Below are 13,296 nucleotides of genomic sequence, written 5' to 3'. Positions count from 1 at the left end.
CCCAGATCACTTAAGGCTTAAGCATGGGAGATTGGGTCCTTTGGTTAACCAGAAGTCTTATCTGATGGCTGTAGTCAGCCATTCACACTTAAATATGAATTCCTCTAATGCCCCTAGCAGCTGGGATATTATACATCACAGTGCCTGCCACGGTGTCCGCCCCATAGTAAGCCCTAACAGATACGTGTAAATGAACGGATGGATGCACGGATGGATGGATGAGGGAACAGTTGGAGGAAGGGTGATTAGGAGGCTCGAGGATGAGGGGATGCCGTTCATGAACTGGGGGCGCCCCGGTGAGGCTGGCCTGAGGTGGTGTGCACAGCAAAGGGTGCTTGCAGCCAGAGGGCCGTCTGGGGGCCTTGGGGATATGGGCAGGAGATGGGGAAGGCACACGCAGAGGACAGCACGAGCCTGGAACACAGACTGAAGCTGTGGACGGTGCCGGTCTACTGCTGAGGCTCTGCAATGGCACACGGAGCAGCTCCAGGCACCAGGCCCGCCTTACACTGGCACCTGCTGTCTGCCGGTCAGCTCACACTGAGTAAGTGGCTCCACACAAGGCTGCCCCGTGTGTCTCAGCAGAGCTGTGACAGGCTGGGCCCGGGCTCTATAACCAATGTCTGTGGCAAGCCCTGGCCCTGCCGAAGGCCAGCAGCCCCTGGCCTGGAACCCCAAGCGTCTATCCACATGCCCCTTTTCTAGTGGACACAGCCCAAGACTAGCGTCACCATATAAAATACAGATGTGATACTAAGGACACACTTATACTAAAATGATTCATTTTTGTACCTGAAATTCAAATATAACTGGGTATCTCGTATTTTTATTTGTGATATCTGACAACCCTGCCCAAGCCCAGGGATCTCCAGGTGGACAAATCTCAGCAGCCCACACCCACCAGTGCTGTGAACCTCCTCACCCCCACTGCAGAGCTCGGCCGGAGGGGAGGCCAGAGTGGCATGCAGGCCAAGAAGCTCCCAGACACAGGGACAAAGGATCCCCCCAGCGAGGACAGCTGGGGGACTCAACTGAGGTGATGTGTGGCAGCTCCGCCCCTCCAGGAGGATGGAGGAGGCGCTCCCCCAGGCCCTGCGCCCCCGCGGCTCCCTGCAGCATGGTGCCCGCCTCCACGCCCTTCTCCCGAGGAACCCCCGGCCTGTACCACCCAGCACACAGCGGCTGGGCACCTGCTGGGGGCTGGGGCGACGGTGGTGGATCAGCTGTGGCCTCTGGCCCAATCCCACCTCCTCCTCACGGCTCAGGCTTCCTCGCTCTGTCCACACATTTTCACAACCAGTTACTGGTCCCCCTCCCTGTATTCTTCTGTCGATGGGAGGGTACGAAGGGGCCCAACTAAACCCACAAGACCTCAGCAGTCGGAGTGCCCAATGCTGCAACCCAGCACAACACGTAGAACCGGCTCTCACCTGAGATGTAAAAACCATGGAAACCCTAGCTGAGGGGCCTTGGTCGAGAGAGGTCGTGCCTCTGGGCCTCAGTTTCCCTGTCTGAAAGGAGGGCGCTATCTCACAGAGGCTGATGGGAGGACTGAATAACACAATGCAAAGGGTTTGGTGCCAGTCTGCCCCATAAGGAGCCCCTTGGTTCATATCCATTTCCTTTGTCTTTTGTTTTGTTTTAATTTTTGCATTATTGTGGTAAAATATACATGACAAAAAATTCACCATCGTATCTATTTTTAAGTGTACACACTGTGCAGCCATTGCCACCATCCATCTCTGGAATGTTAAACTCTGCACCCATTAGCCACTAAGCCCCCACCTCTCTCCTCCTCCCAGCCCCTGGCAACTGCCAGTCTACTTTCTGTATCTGTGGGTGTGACTCCTCCAGGTGCCGCATGCCCGGGGAAGCACACAGTATTTATCTTTTTGTGACTGGTTTATTCCACTTACCATAATGTCCTCAAGGTTCATCCATTTTGTAGTGTGTGTCAGAATTTCCTTCCTTTTTACAGCCAAGTGATGATTCTGCTGTATGGATAGACCACATTTTGTTTATCCGTTTATCTGTTGAGGGACACGGGGTTGCTTCCACCCTTTGGCTATTGTGTATAATGTTGCTGTAAACATGGGCGTGCAAATAACTCTTCGAGACTCTGCTTTCAATTCTTTTGGGTCTACACACAGAAGAGGAATTGCTGGAACTTATGGTAATTGTTTAATTTTTTTAGGAATCACCATACTGTTTCCATAGCAACTACACCATTTGACATACCCATCAGCAATGCACAAGGGTTCCAATATCTCCCCAACCTCGCCAACACTTGTTGCTCCCTGTTTCTTTGATAGCAGCCATCCCGAGGGGTGCAATGGCGGTCCCCTCTGCCTGTGTTCCCGCACACCTGCGGAGCCCGGCTCACAGCCGATGGCTGCTCCTCCTGTGGCCTCGATTCTGGGCTGTCTCCCCTGGTCTTTTGGCTCCTTGGGAGCCAAACACGGGCTGATTCTCTCCCTGTGGGGACGTTAGGCCTTGCTCCTGGGGCCTTATTTACAGCCAGAGCCACCTCAGTCCTCATGCTGGGGCAGGCTCAGAGATGGGCCCCCCCGCCGCCCCGGGGAGGGGCAGGAGCACCAGGCACATGGCGCTGGGTTCTCAGCACCAGGGAACCAGGACCCTGGGCTCTCTCTGCTGGGGCACCCCAGTTAACACACCCTGTGGGCTCCAACAGGACCAAGGACAAATGCAAGCCCTGTGGCTCATGGAGTCTGGGGTCCTTTTGGCTATCGCTTCCTTTTCAGCTTTAGGTACTGGCTTCGTTCCTGTTCCCAGTTTCTAGCGAGAATCCTTTCCTCTTCCCCTGGACCCCAGCTCTCTCTGCTCCCCCTCAAAGGCTGAGTAGCTGGGGAATGCTTTAATATGACTTCTGGGCCACAGAGACCTGGGCTCAGATATGCTGAGCTCCATCAAGATATGCTGTGTGATCCCAGGCAAGTCACTTCACCTCTCTGAGCTTCATTTGTCAAATGAGGATAACACCTGAGTCTCAGGGTAACTGTGTGGCTTCGCGGAGCAATCTGGGTCCCACCTGCTGCACCAGGGGGCTCACATGCACCTGGCTGCCACTAGTAGTACAGAGACCTGCCTTCTTCCAGCCCCACACCCCCTCTGCTGAAATCCCACAAATGGTTAGACCAGGGGTTGGAGGGAAAAACATGAGATTAAAGGATAACAGCCTTCCTTTCTCTGGCATAAGCTGGCTTGCTCTTAAGGGGAAAAACAACCCCCTCTGCAGCACCACCTCCAACTACTCCACCCTCTCTCTTTGTGTTTGGGTTCTGGGGAAACAACAAGTCCCACGGTGGTTTCCTTCCAGGATCCCCCTCCCTCCCAAAATTCCCCAATGGCTGCCAAGATCAGTGATAAGAAAAATGAACAATTTCCAGGAAGAGGCCAGAACATTTCAGAGATATCAGATGGAGGCAACATCTCTCCCGCGCCCCCCCAAACACAGTCCCAGATCACCTGGGCTCACACTTCATTAGCACCTGACCTCTTGGAATGCACTTGGGACAGATGCAACTTGCTGAGAGGGCTGAGATGACTGTCGCTTGGCCCTGCACCCCTGTCCTGGCATTAAGACCCCTGTCCAGGGGAGCGGGGCAGAAAAGGAGGAGACAGGTATCATGCACCCACTGTACACCTGGAACCTGGAGACAGAGATGCTGGCATCCAGTAAGCATCTATTCAGTGGTTCTTTGCTGACCATTTCCCAGCGGCTAGGAATGGTGCTGGGCATTAGGGTGCAGCAGGGAGCACAGCAGCTCCTCCTCCTCTCCCCCTCCGCCCCTTCCCCATCCTCCTCCTCTTCTCACCCCACCCCCACTGCTGGCGTTCACAGCCTCTGCAACTCCGCTCGCTTAAAACTGCCTCAGCTGAGGAGCTGTAAAAATAGTAGAAACTGAACAGAAGAGCAAAGTCCACAAGGGAGAAACCTCCCAACAAAAGGGTGTTGGGGCGCAGGCCTTTGTCACAAGCATGGGTGCAAGGAGACGGACGAGCGAGGCGGCCCTCGGGACGGGCCCATCCTCTTCCCCGCCCAGGCATGTCCAATGGCAGCCCCAAAGGGCAGACTCATATTTTCCACCTTTTATGCCAAGAAGGGCTCCCTGGGAGCAGGGAGCCCGGACCAGGATCTCTGACTAAGCCTGAGTCAGGGCTGCCCCACCTCTGGCCACTGCGCTGTCCCTGCTGTCATCAAGACGCCCTCAGGGCTTCCACCTCCTGATGAAGTCCAGCTTCTCAGCAGCCCACAGCCCAGCTCCCACTTCCTCCCTGGCTCCCCGGCCTCCCCTCACTCCTGCTCCTCTGGGGTCCCTGAGTGCCGCCATCTGTCCTTCAAATGCAGCCAAGTGGTGGGTGCTCCCAAAGGCTCCTCTGCCTCCCCACTCCAACCAGGCCCCCTCCAGCCCAGCCCCACTTCCTCCTGAGAGGCTGGGGCTACACCTCACATCTGTATTCCTGTCCCCAGCCCAGAGCAGGAGAGGAATGAAGATTCACTGAGCACCTACTGATGCTAGCCACTTTGTGGGCAGCAGGGGACAAGGTCTCCCTTTGTCATCAAGGCTAGAGTGCAGTGGCATCATCATAGCTCATTACAACCTCCAACTCCTAGGCTCAAGCCATCCTCCTGCCTCAGCCTCCTGAGTAGCTGGGACTACAGGTGCACGCCACCATGCCCAACTAATTTTTTCTTATTTTTTTTGTAAAGACTGGGTCTCGCTATGTTGCTTAGGCTAATCTCAAACTCCTGGCTCCAAGCAGCCCTCCACCTTGATCTCCCAAAGTGCTGGGTTACAGGCGTGATCCACACGCCTGGCCTATGCCAGCCGCTTTTAGGAAGGTCTCAAGAAATGTTCCCAACAGATCCATGACATGGAATTGTCTCATTTTACAAGTAAGGAGGTGAGGCCTCAGGAGAGGAGAAGATTTTGAAGAAACTCAGAGCAAAAAGTCATCTTGGCAGCCGGATGTTTCCTAGGGAAGTGCTGTGGGCAGGGGGGTCCCTGGAGAATGAAGAGGGTTCTGGTCAACACAAAAGAGGGAGAGAGAAGGCGGCGCTCAAGACAGGGGTGCTGAGATAAACAAAGGCCCAGCAGCAGGGAAGCTGCGCAGTGACTGGCAAGGCTCGGAGGACTGTTTAACAGGGAATCCGTGATATATTTAGAGAAACTCACCAGGAGCAGAAAGCCTGGAATGGCAGGAAGATCACCTGGCATGGAAATAGGAAGCTTCTGAGCAAGGGAGGCAGTATTTCAGGGAGGAAAATCCTTGCGGACAACCTCCCTGTGAAAAGCCCTTCCCAGGGTGTTCAGGGGCCAGTGTGAGAGGCCCAGAGACAGGTCTGCGAGGCAAACCCACCAGCGCCCCCAGTCGATGACTCCCTGCTCCTCCAGGGCTCTCCTTGGCCTTGCTCTGGCCTCTCTGTGGCAGGAGTCAGTGTCCCTCGGTGAAGTGTGTGGTGTGTGCACGAGCACACGAGCATGCACGTGGGCCTGCTTGTCTCTTTCTCTGAGATCTCCCAGGTCTGCACAGCTCGGGCCCCCAGCAAGCTTGGCTCCCTCGCTGGCTGCAGCCAAATGTACCTGGAGCTCCACCAGTCACCACAGGGAGCACATGCCCCTGTCGAATTTAGAGAAAGATACAGAAGTGTCCGGGAATGGGGACCAGTAATGAGCCAGAGACTGACAAAGAGGAGCACCTGCCTCACATTTGCTGCCAAACTCACTCAAAGGAAAGATAAAAGACAGAGGAAGGCCCCAGATGGCTACAATTCAGCAGACACCCCCAACTCATGCTCACTGCACTTGTTCTAGAGTGATCACAGGTGAGATCTGGTTCATGCTCTGGCCGCCCTGGCTCCCGCATCAGCCCCAGGGGCTCCTATGTACTCCGGACTCCGAGTCTGTTAAGGAGGCCACGGCAGAAATCTCACCAGTGCCTCTGGCCCCTGAGGCTCTTCAGCACTTATGGAGGGGACAGAGGTGCCTAGAGAGAGAGCCCCTTGGCCCAAGATACACCCCACTGCACTTAGGAGGGAAGGCACGGCTGGTGGGGACACACAGGCATTGCAGGGGCCCTTCCTATTTGGCAGCACCCACAGCCACTCGACCCACAGCCACAGCACACATCCTGGATTTTCTGTCTCACCGTGATTGAAGATTTTGCCAAACCACCGGTCAGACAGATTTCCCCTCAAGCCCCACATTAATTGGTTTTTGGATTCTACAACCCAAGCTCAAACTCCCAGCTCCCTGCCAAGCTCAAGCCCCTAGGTGTCCCACAAGGGCTTAGATGAGGAGGCAATGACCCTGAAGCCGAAGCTGTCAGACACCTGGGCTGCACCTGCCTGTGCAGCAAGCCTGGGAAAGCAGCTCTGGGGATTGCACTGCAGTGCCCGGGCTGGCCGGCCTCCGAGCTCAGAGGCCCCTGCGGGACAGGCCCTCGGCCAGCCGACCAGGTGCCCCTAATGAGCGGATGTGTTCGGCTGTGTGCCCGGGGGGCAGCTGCACCTGGCTGGGTGAACCGAAGCTGCCTGGGGCTCTGCTGCCTCTGTCCTCCCCAGGAATGGCCCAGCCAGGCCCTCATCCTATCAGAGGAAAACAGAGCTGCCTGCTGGCCCTCCTTTCCGCTTTCTCCCTCCCTAGGCTTCTTTGAGAAAGATTCCATTGGGGGTTTTAGTTAGGTAATCCTACACCATGCTTGGAACACAGTAGGTGCTCAATAAATGCTGCTTTTCCTCAATTAGTAGTGAGAGGCCATATACAGAAGGTTAGAAGCTGGACTCAGGAGTCAGACTGCCTGTGAACCCTGGCCTCAGCACTCACTAGCCATATGCACCTCAGGGTCCTCACCTGGAGACACATGGACAATAATAGAGCCTACTTGTTGCCTGGTCCACAGTTCATGTCATATAAGTGCTTCATATTATTATTATATATTAAGAGAGGAATCTGTGTCCAAATGCAGGGTTGGGACAAAATAAAAGCTAGAATCCAGTTCTGGGGTTGGGGACATAGCACCTATTTCTCCCACAACCCCTGGGAACACTGCAGGAAGTGCCCCATGCACAATGGGGGTAGGTTTTTAGCATAGATGCAAACAATAAGTGACTTTTCCCACCAAAGAGACAATAAAATCACACTCCCATCTCCAAAGCTACGTGCAAAACACTGATCTTGACAGCGGTTAGAACACAGCCTCCTGAAGGCCTCCTTCTAATCCAAGAAAGAAAAAGATCAGATGGGGAGCCAAAGCACTGCCAGGGTTAACGGAGCTGGCAGCCAGCGTTCCCCGGACTCTATTGCCAGGAATCGGTGGGGAAAGAGTAAAGAGAGCAGCAACCCTTTCTAAATAGGACAGCACCTCCCGGGCGTGGGTACGCGCCCCCCTAAGCCTGCACTCGGCCAGTCCCACAGCAGCCCTGCAATGTGAGTTCTAGTATCACCCCATTTTATGACCAAACGAAAAAGGGGCTCAATGACCAAGCTGTTTGCCTAAGGTCCTGCAGCCAGTCAGTGGCAGAGGGGAGACTCAGACCAGGGCTGCCCTGCATGAAGTCCAGGTTTAAACCGTAACTCTACACGGCAAATAAATGTGGTTGTTTCAGCCACCCAGTGTATGGTATGTTGTTTCAGTGGCCTGAATGAACCAAGGCATTTAGAAAAGAATTGTCTAAAAACGACTTCTAACCAGCCGTTTGACAGAAGCCCTCCAGGTTTCTTTCCCGGATGTTCATCCAGGATGAACACTAGTGTGGACATTCATTGCGTCCCACGCTGCGCTGCCGTGGAGACAGGAGGTGGGGGCAGGGCCACCCGGGCCAGGCACTTGGCCTTTCCGAGACCGTCTCCTCCCCAGCAGTGGGGACAAACCTCTCCGCCACAGGGACACCACACTAAATCAATGGCAGCTCTTCTTACTACCATCATTGCCATTGTCATCATTATTCTATTTAACACAGAAAACCGCTTTGCCTCCCCTTCAGACCCAAAGGGGGAAATCAGGCCCCCTATTTACCTCTAAATGTGTTCCTGTTTTCTGTTGATTAAAAGAAAAAATCCTAGGTGTTTTCTGTACGTCTGTCACCCACACGCCCCAACAGCCCCAGCCAGACCGTATCATTTATGAAGCTCCCTTCTGCTGACGTCTCTGCTGTGGTGCCAATGGTCGTAAACTACTTCCATCTCTATGCAGTTTTTAAAATCACCCACTTAGAAGCCATTTCTTCAACACCCCTGCTCTGTAAAGGCACTCAGAGTTCAAGAAATTAACTGTCTTCATGGGGGAATCTAGCAACGCTGGATTGAGACTGGAATTCATTGCACGAACAGCAATTCACCACCCCAAATCCCTCTAGATACAGCTGGGAAGTTTACGGCTGTTTCTGGCAATTTGGAAAGAACCTCAGCCACAGCAAATCATTTTTATGTTCTGACAAGAGAAAAATCTAAGACCAGCAGGAACTCTGTGGAGTTTCATTTTCTCCCTTAGGTGGGAAGCTGCCACATGGGAAGGAAGGGATTGCTTGTCAAGGTTTTAGTCCTACAATGTGTCTTAGCCTCAGAGATACATTTCCAGCTCAGAGTCAGCTGACAGTTGGTGGGAAGCATCTCAGGTCTTGGAAGTGAGCTGTTTCCCCTCCTCGCAGACGACTCCAGAGCAGTCCCCCAGGCAGGGGCTAGAGAAGTACTTCTGACTCAATGGTTCCATCCGTGCGTGAGTACCAGGAGAAACTCCCTGTCTCTCGTGAAAGCAGATGAGCCCTGCAGCAGACCCAGGCAGCACGGGGCATTTGATGGGGGACAGAAACAGGCCACAAAGGCTAACCCGGCTTTCCGGGGGCTGTCTGCCTGAAGGTTCTAAGACTCAGCTGCATATTGGAATCACGTGGGGAACATTTCAAAAATTGGATTCTGAGCCCCACCTCCAAGGATTCTGACGTGGTGAGTGTGGGTGACAGTCAAGGATCTGCTTGTGTTTAGCCAGCAGGGCTGCATTTGGACCTGCATCTGGAGACCCCTGGCCCACCTGGCCCCCTTAATTTATCAAGAACCAGACCCAGGGTGGAGAAGTGAATTAGGTGCCAGCCACCTGGTTATTTCTTTAAATTATATAATTTAAGTTCTCCTTTAGATATACCCCACCTGACTCAAACATTGATGTCCCCACTTCCTTGCATGGCATTCTTCTATCAGCAACACAGGGAGAGACAGAAGGAGAGGGAGAGACAAAATATATACGTTGAGCATCTACTAAATGTTCCAGGCCCTGTATCTCTATTACCTCCCCTCTATCCTGTAGAGCAGATATTATTATCCCCATTTTACAGATGAGAAAACCTAGACTCAGAGAGGCTGAGTCATTTGGTCGAGGACACACAGCCAGTTAAATGAGAGATGGCAGTCTAAATGCAGGTGGCTCATGTCTAATCCACCAGGGCACACTCCCAGCATTGCTCTCATCAGTTCTGACACAGCCCACATTACAACCTTCTGCCCTACACCTTATTTCCAAAGGTTCTTTTTTCTGGTTTTCAGTTGACTTTCAATCGTATTAAGCACAATGATCTCTGGTTCTCTCTTTGGCTCTTTCAGGGTTATCCAATGTTTCGTGTTCATGCACCTTGACTATACAGCAGAGTACTCCGTCTTTGGAGACAGGGACAGGGGCACTGCTTCCCTCCCCAGGGCTGGGAACGTGCCAGGCACCCGGGTGGTCTGGCTCCGGCAGCCGAGAGATGAGTGAGCCGCCTGGAGTGTGTATGTGGGCCCAGACCCTTTTAGGGATGTCTCCCTGTACAGACCTCTGTGCAAACACACAAATTGATGACCTGAGGCAGTCTGGGACTTTGAGGAAACGAAAGAAGCTAGGATGGCCGCAAGAGCCCAGTGAGAGCGAGATGGGGCCAGAGAGATGGGCAGAGGCCAGTGAAGGCCCGGTAAGGTGTGTGGACTTCGTACTGAGAAATGGGAAGGCAGCTCCGATGCAGGGGAATGTCACGCTATCTGCTGTACTGCTAGACAGCTCCTTAAAGGCAAGACCCCACACTAGCCGTGGGGCAACTCCAGGGCCTGGCTCTAAGTGGCATGCAGAGCATTTATTTATTTGTGCTTTTTGCTACTTTGCACCAGACAATGAAAGAATGAAAGGCAACCCAGAGTGAAATTAGGATTAAAATTTTGCAAATGTCTGTTTGTGACCCAGTAAGCACATCATTCACCCCATCACACGGTCTCAGAGGTCATGACAAATCCAGGTGAGAGAAGGACTGAGGATTATCTTTGCACAAGAAAAAGATCTTTTGCTGAGCAATAGTTCAAATGAGACTGGGGAAGAAAGCTTAAATTGCACATGCAAACTGTTTAAAATATTTTAGTAGTGTCAATTTAAATATAAACAGTTGATACCTGAATTGCCTACTATTCACTTAACAATATTCCATAACTCAGGAAACTTCCCACCTACCTGCATGAGAAATTAATTTCAATTAATAATATCTCATTATATTTGAATATCTAAAATTATCCCAATGCTCACTTTATCATTTATAACCTTTGGAGGATGTGATCCAACCGCTAACTCCATGTGTGCACATTCACTCACAAATACGTCAAAACTGGTCCTAATTTTTAATTGACTTTTATTTTTTTTTTTTTTTGAGACAGAGTCTCACTTTGTTGCCCGGGCTAGAGTGAGAGCTGTGGCGTCAGCCTAGCTCACAGCAACCTCACACTCCTGGGCTTAAGCGATCCTCCTGCCTCAGCCTCCCAAGTAGCTGGGACTACAGGCATGTGCCACCATGCCCGGCTAATTTTTTCCATATATATTTTTAGTTGTCCAGATAATTTATTTCTATTTTTAGTAGAGACGGGGTCTCGCTCAGGCTGGTCTCGAACTCCTGACCTCGAGCAATCCACCCGCCTCGGCCTCCCAGAGTGCTAGGATTACAGGCATGAGCCACTGCGCCCGGCCTTAATTGACTTTTAATCTTATACAGCCCTATACCTGAGGATTTCAGCCTCTTTATCTCATTAATTTTAATTCTTCACCCCTAAGGAGGCGTCCAGACCAAATGAGGTCTAGCTGCTGCTGTAAGCAGCGGCAGGTTCACACCCCAATTCAGCGTGGCACCTACTCTGCTTCAGCAAGGACAAGACAGAAGGAAAAAGAAATCAACGTCTAAAAACACTAGGCTTCAAGAATCAGTGGGCCAGCCTGAGCACAAGCGAGACCCCATCTCTACTAAAAATAGAAAAATTAGCCGGGCATGGTGTTGTGCGCCTGTAGCCCCAGCTACTCGGGAGGCTGAGGCAGGAGGATTGCTTGAGCCCAGGAGTTGGAGGTTGCAGTAAGCTATGATGACGACCCTGCACTCTACCCAGGGCAACGGAGCAATACTCTGTCTCAAAAAAAGAAAAAAAAATCAAGGGGCTTTAGAATACAGTGGCCCCCCTTATTTGTGGAGGACACGTTCCAAGACCCCCCATGGATGCCTGAAACTGTGCAAAGTACCAAACCCTACACGCACTGTTTGTTCCTACACGTACATACCTGTGGTGAAGTCACATTTATAAATTAGCCACAGTACTCTTGTGCTCTGGGGCCATTATTAAGTCAAGGGTGGCTTGAACACAAGCACTGTGATGTCGCAATACTTCGTGATAACCCAAGTGACACGGGCGGAGCCTGGTCCGTGTGGAAACACTGACAAAAGGAGGATGCCGGTCCCAGGCGGGACGGAGCGAGATTTCATCACGCTTCTCAGAACAATGTGCAGTTGAACACTTACAAATTGTTTATTTCTGGACCAAAGGTAACTAAAACCTTGGAAAGTAAAACCTCAGATAAGGGGAAACTGCTGTATTCATTCCTTCACCTGGCGATTCTATTTCTGAGAATCTACCCTAAAGAAGGCATCGGAATGCAAAAGAAGCTGGTGGAGGAAAGACCAGTCTCCTCGTCTCAGAAAAGCACAGAAATAACTCAGGCACACAAGGGACTGGGTGAGTGAAGTGCTGGACACCCCGGTGGGATATTTCGTGGCCGTTAAAAGGGTGCTGCTGTGTTTGTGGGAGTCTGAGAGCCGTTGCTATCTGTGGTATTTCATCACATTTAGGACGGCGTTGGTCAGAAGACATGGCACTACTCACACACCACAGAGGAGGAAGAAAATTACCCTGAGTGGGTTATCTACTAAGAGACATCTGAGTAAAGCTGGGACCCCAGAGGGCTATTCCTTTGGTGTAACAATAAACAGCCCCGTCAGCCAGAGGCAGCGAGGAACTCTCTGGGCCTCAACCCCAGCCTCGGTGCGGGGAGGGAACAAAACCACCCCTGAGAACCGGGACAAGCCAGTCCTCACGGTGGTTTGAGTCTGAATTTGCACTGAGAGACGGTCTGAAAACACCTCAGGCAAATGCTGTAGCTGAATTTAAAGTCGTCTCAAATTGGCAGCGCCCCAGGTGACTGCCAGAGGCAAACACAGCCCTCTGGAAGGGCTGAGCGTCAGCACAGGCGGACAGTGCCTGTAAACCCATCCGCTGTACGATGCAAGATCCAGAGATGTTAAAATGTGAAAACAAGCAAGTTTTAGCATTAATGTTAAGCAAAAAAGTAGAACAAAATGCTATGTGGATAATGACATCTCTTTGCAGAACAGACCAACTGGAAGGAAGAGCACAGTAAATGTTCACCGTGATGTTCGGTAGTTAGGTGGTAAGACTAGAGCTTTTTTCTTTCTTTCTTTAAACGATCCTATATTTTCCAGATTTTTTCTAAAGTGACAATATAATAAACAAGAGAAATAAAACAGGGTGATGCAGGTAGGGAGGCGGATGACTTTAGGTGGGGCAGTCAGGGAGGGCATCCTGGAGGAGGTGACACTTGACCTGAGATGGGGTCAGTATAAGAGAAGCCACAGAAAGAGTTCACTGCTGCACCCGAGTCCAGGACAGGGCCCGGGACACAAGGGAGATGCTTGATACTTATTTGCTAACTTAATACATGAGGTAGGGAATGAATGCATCTACGAAAAGCTGCTAAAACACAAGTCTAAGTCTCAAGGGTTCCCAACCAGGGTCTGGCTTTGCAGGGGGGCCATTCTCACAGGACTGAGCCGATGAACAGGGCCAGGATATGAGCTGGCCCAACAGCAGGGCTCTGCAGAAAGTCTGCCGCTGTGGATTTAGTGAGAACCACGGTCGTGGTCTTGGGCCTCAGTTTCCCCATCTGTAAAATGTTAGTGCTCTGCCACCTCAGTCTCTGCAGTTAGCT

This window comes from Lemur catta, chromosome 8 (assembly GCF_020740605.2).
Source record: "Lemur catta isolate mLemCat1 chromosome 8, mLemCat1.pri, whole genome shotgun sequence".
Taxonomy (NCBI): domain Eukaryota; kingdom Metazoa; phylum Chordata; class Mammalia; order Primates; family Lemuridae; genus Lemur; species Lemur catta.
This window is presented reverse-complemented; position numbering follows the sequence as displayed.